Source organism: Podarcis filfolensis (assembly GCF_964270895.1).
Source record: "Podarcis filfolensis genome assembly, chromosome: 13".
Taxonomy (NCBI): Eukaryota; Metazoa; Chordata; class Lepidosauria; order Squamata; family Lacertidae; genus Podarcis; species Podarcis filfolensis.
In genome coordinates this window covers 10,043,005-10,049,004 of record NC_139615.1, presented here as the reverse complement: position 1 = coordinate 10,049,004, position 6,000 = coordinate 10,043,005, and positions in this window count along the sequence as shown.

Below are 6,000 nucleotides of genomic sequence, written 5' to 3'. Positions count from 1 at the left end.
CAAATGAGCATAATGGTCACAAATCCAATACATTCCGGATTGGTACTGTTGGTAAGAAGTCCAGTTGCAGCAGACTTATAATAACTTATAATAAGACTAAACTTAACACTACATACAGAACACCACACCAGAATGAGAAAAGAGAGAGAGAGAGAGAGAACGAAACCCAGGCTCCTTGAATTAATCAGAATAGGAAAAATCTCTACACATCAGATCAATACTTTCTGTACTAAGAAATGCAAACTGATTCCCAGTAACTGGAATACAGCAGTGGATGTGGAACACAGACTTCATGACAAGTAGCCATGGATAGTTTTATCTTCCGCAAATTTGTCCAATCCCTCTAAAAAGACACCCAAGTTGTTTGTTGTCACTATATCCTCTGACAGCGAGTTCCATAGTTTTACTCGTGAGCCTTGTGAAGCTATAATTCAAACCTCAACTCATAACCTTGAAGGAGCAACAGGCAACTGGCTAACCAACAGGACCCTAGGAAAGAAAAGAAACTCATTTATTTATTTTTAAAGAAAGGGAACTCTTGCAGTCTGTTCACCAACTTGCCTTGCTTCAGAATCCACTGCCTACAGCAGGACGTGAATGCTTCTTGGTTAGGTTGCTAATAATAATTAATAATAATAATTTTATTATTTATACCCCGCCCATCTGGCTGGGCTTCCCCAGCCACTCTGGGCGGCTTCCAAAAATATTAAAATAATGTAATACATCAAATATTAAAAGCTTCCCTAAACAGGGCTGCCTTCAGATGTCTTCTAAAAGTCTGGTAGTTGTTGTTCTCTTTGACATCTGGTGGGAGGGCGTTCCACAGGGAGGGCGCCACTACCGAGAAGGCCCTCTGCCTGGTTCCCCGTAACTTGGCTTCTTGCAGTGAGGGAACCGCCAGAAGGCCCTCGGTGCTGGACCTCAGTGTCCAGGCAGAACGATGGGGGTGGAGACGCTCCTTCAGATATACTGGACCGAGGCCGTTTAGGGCTTTAAAGGTCAGCACCAACACTTTGAATTGTGCCCAGAAACGTACTGGGGGCCAATGTAGGTCTTTCAAGACCGGTGTTATATGGTTTCGGCGGCCACTCCCAGTCACCAGTCTGGTTGCCAACTTTTCAACTGACCTCTGTAGCTGTGCCATTTATTAGTAGAGCGGTCTGCATTAATGAGCAGCACAGCACAAAGGCTGATTAAAAAAAATAAAATCACAACCCTCTGTACCACAGGTAGAGAAAGGCTTTCATGGAGGCCTGGCCAAGTGGTCTTTTATGGGCAAATAAATGTTCCTATATCCACACCTGAAGTATTGGAGGGGAAAGTAAGCAAGCAAGCCCATAAGCATGTACAGAGTTATTTCACCTTTACCACAAAGTTTTATGTCTGGCATTAGGCCCATGGATATTCATTCAAAAAGTATAATGGAAGTCAAGTAGAATAAAACTCCCCCATGAAAAATCATCATTTGATTTATTTACTGAATTTTATATCCCACTTTTCCTCCAAGAGCTCACAATAGCCTCTGTTATGGGTCTGTACCTTCCAGAAACAATACATTTTATTCTTCAGCTGCTACCAAAGTCTGCCTAAGACCTTTTGCACATGTGGAAACCTTCAGAATAACAAACACCCAAGCCCCTTGGTGAATTAATTAGTCTGAGGAGCTTAGATCTCCCAAGATCTTCTTCTTCTGCCTCCATTGTCTTCCAAGATGTCACACCGAGTTCTTGCAAGAAAAATAAACAAACCTTCAACCTTCATATATAATTGAAAGAAGGAAAATCTCAGAGGTGGATCCAAAAGGACTCTGGGTAAGCAACGAGCTTGAAGGGGAGATCATAACAAAGAGGTAGGATCAAGTCATGAAGACCTTGTCACAATCGCTTTCTTTCTTGACCCTTTCAGGTAAATATTTGCTACTTCGACAAGGACAGAACAGGTTGTGTCCACTGCTAGGGCTACTCAGAGTTAGCCCCATTGAAGTTAGTGGACATGACTAACTTAGGTTCATTAATTTCAGCGGGTCTCCTCTGAGTAGGGCTACCATTGGATACAAACCAATGGAGATAATATAAGTTTGAAATGGTGGGTGAATCTATCAGTTTCAGAAGCTCATTTTTTCACTTTTAACTTGCAGTCTTCCACATTTCTATACGCGTTTGTAATTTAGTTTTGCGAGTCCTTTTGAAAACCACCAGCACTTTGGGACTTTCTCCTAACCTGTACCTCATTGCATGCCATTTTGCCTGGTACACACATTTTTGCAAGGCAATTTTTCCTACTAAGAGGCATTTTTGTGTGTTATTTTTGATTATGCACATTTATGTGTACTCTAATACACATGCATGCACAGATGCATGCACGCGCACACACAATTATTTGACTGGAGAACTGTACTGCAAAATTCAGAGAAGTGTGTTTTTCGAAAGATAGCTGGGTCCAGAGCTGATTTATGGGGCACGGAGTGTGTGGAGTGGGAAGGGAGGAGAGGAGAGGAGAGGGAAAGAAGGTGCTATTGTATGCGTATACCTCTTTCCATACACAACAACTTAGCTGAATGCCGTCAGTAGATATGTGACAAGATTACTTGTGAGAGAGAGACTAGGAAGGAAGGAATATGGGCATGGCAGATGAAAGAGAGCAAAGTAAGGACTGCAATAAAACATTCCCCTGGTTTAGCCCAAGCCAGTAATATCTTGCGCTCTTCTGAAGTATCCTTCTTAACAGGGCGGGTCTAACATGAGGCAGAGTAAGGCAGCTGCCTCAGGCAGCAGATCTTGAGGGGCAGCGAGTGGTAGGGATGTAATCTAATTCTTCAGTCAGTCAAATCTTTACCACAGCCATAGACCAGCATAAGTAGGGTGGGGTACAATAATTTAAAATCTATAAAACGTTTCAGAAAGCTAAAATTATTTAAAAAGAAGGTATATATAAAAGAATATAAGAATCTAAAAGAAGCTAAAACAAGGGTTAGGAGCATTAAACGAATGTGGAAGAGCATAAAAGGTTAGTATATAATCAATTCATTATATATCTTATTCATTATAATGTAATTCTTGCCAAAATTGGTTTGGATTAGGATTCGGTGAACTTATCACCTGGACCATTTTGCTTCAGTTCTCACTTTACTAAATGTAACTATCCCCAATCTGGTCTTTTAGCTTTTTGAAAACAATGTTACTGTTTACTTTTTTAATGGCCAGTTCAGAGCTGGTTGAAAATCCAGTGAGCCTGTAATTGCCCAATGAAGTATGCATGAAGTAGGCATCTTGCCTCAGCGAGAATGAAGAGGTAATAGACTTGCTCCTTCTCCACAGCTACTGTTCTTTTCCATTTTTTCCCCTTGACAGCTAGCCAGCATATTACCAACTTATTGTTGTTGTTTAGTCATTTAGTCGTATCCGACTCTTCGTGACCCCATGGACCAGAGCACGCCAGGCAGTCCTGTCTTCCACTTCCTCCCGCAGTTTGGTCAAACTCATGCTGGTAGCTTTGAGAACACTGTCCAACCATCTTGTCCTCTGTTGTCCCCTTCTCCTTGTGCCCTCCTTCTTTCCCAACATCAGGGTCTTTTCCAGGGAGTCTTCTCTTCTCATGAGGTGGCCAAAGTCTTGGAGCCTCAGCTTCAGGATCTGTCCTTCCAGTGAGCACTCAGGGCTGATTTCCTTAAGAATGGATAGGTTTGATCTTCTTGCAGTTCATGGGACTCTTAAGAGTCTCCTCCAGACCATAATGCAAAAGCATCAATTCTTTGGCGATCAGCCTTCTTTATGGTCCAGCTATCACTTCCATACATCACTACAGTGGTACCTGGGGTTACAGACAATTCAGGTTACAGACGCTTCAGGTTACAGACTCTGCTAACCCAGAAATAGTACATCAGGTCAAGAACTTTGCTTCAGGATGAGAACAGAAATCGCGCAGCAGCGGTATGGTGGCAGTGGGAGGCCCCATTAGCTAAAGTAGTGCTTTCAGGTTAAAAACAGTTTCAGGTTAAGAACAGACCTCCAAAACAAATTAAGTTCTTAACCCAAGGTACCACTGTACTGGGAAAACCGTAGCTTTAACTATACGGACCTTTGTTGGCAAGGTGATGTCTCTGCTATTTAAGATGCTGTCTAGGTTTGTCATCGCTTTTCTCCCAAGAAGCAGGCGTCTTTTAATTTCGTGGCTGCTGTCATCATCTGCAGCAAATGTGTGACCCATTTCATTGATTTTGCAAAACGCCCATCCCACCCACTTGCTCCTCCAGTACAGAGACAGACTTCTCCTTGAGAAAGACACCTGAGGTTTTCTGAGCCGAGGTGAGGTCAAAGGAGATCTAATCATGTTTAGATGTTCATTCATCAGGATGTCCATATGGACCCCCTACAGCCCATCCACACAGTTTGCCCAGGAAAAAGAAAACAACAACAAAACACAGTTTGCATTTTTGCACGGATTAATAATGAAACGTAATAAGTTTAAACAGAATGATAGCAGCAGTCAGTTAGCAGACAGTTAAAACCAAGGGTAGATGATGACAGCAGCTGACTAAATTAAATTATCATTAAATTGTATCAAAGCAAATATTGTCCTATCCGAAAAAATTCTAAACAACGACCACAACCAGTACAGTACAGGGAAATCTGCAGAATGTTTCTGCAGGCAAGGCTGCCTTGCAAAGAGATAGGACCAGGAGATTAAGGGCCAGTTGGATGCATGCAGTGAATTTTGCTACTGTCCCTAGTGTGTGTGTTTACATGTGTTTGTGTTGGCTTCTGCAGACTGCCTATTTATTGAGCGTTCACCCTGATTTGCTTGCAAAACACTTATGCAAAAGTTAGATTATATTTTGCATTTATTAAGCATTTGTTCTGATTTACTTGCAGAAATTTTATAAGAAAATGAGCATCTATCCTGCTCAATGCTCACCCCCCAAATGTTTTGGGGTACTCTCAAGAAAATCACCATTTTATAGTTCAAATCAGGAAAAATAAATACAGTAAATGGACAAAAGTACAAAGATTCACAAAATGTTTAGGGGTATGTGTGCCCCTGTGTCCCCCCAGAAAAAAAGCACGGATCCTGCTTTCATTTGGATTTGCATATAGCGTGTTTATACAGCTTTCCATTAAGCATTTGATCATTCTATATTTTTTAATGCACTTCCCTGCCACTTTCTTAACCAGAAAAGCGTCAACAGAGCACTTTAAGCCACTTCTTATTACTACTAATAATCTACTCATTATTAGGCACTTGAATACCTCCCACAAAATACTGACAGTCTGGAGGCACATTGTGTTTGTGTGTTTGTTTGTGCATGTGTGTGTGTCTAAGCTAGCCTGTTGCCCTCCAGCGCAGTGGAGGAGACTGAGGTAAGGCTGTGTACACACCATACATTAAAAGCACATGACTTCTCCCAATCATGGGAGCTGTAGTTTACACCCCGCAGAACTACAATTCCCAGTACCCTTAACAAACCACTGTTCCCAGGATTCTTTTGTGGGGAAGTAATCTGACATACCCTCCAACATTTCTTGGATGAAAATAGGGATGTTCTGAATAATAATAATAATAATAATAATAATAATAGTATTTATACTCTGCCCATCTGACTGGGTTGCCCCAGTCACTCTGGGCAACTTACAACATATATAAGAACATAATAAAACATTAAACAACTTCCCTATCCAGGGCTGCCTTCAGTTGTCTTCTAAAATTGTATAGTCACTTATCTCCTTGTTTGGGGGGGGGTGTCACGTAACTTCATACCCTCCAATAAAAATAGGGACGTCCTACTATACCCTCCAACATTTCTCCGATGAACATAGGGACTTCCTAAGGAAAAGCGGGATGTTCCAGGATCAAATCAGAAACCGGGATGGCTTCTGTAAATCCAGCACTGTCCATGGAAAATAGGGACACTTGGAGGGTCTGATATGAATGTAGGATTCTAGTCCAGCATCCTGTTTTCACACCCAGATGCCTGTGGGAAACCCACAAGCGGCAACCCAGTAC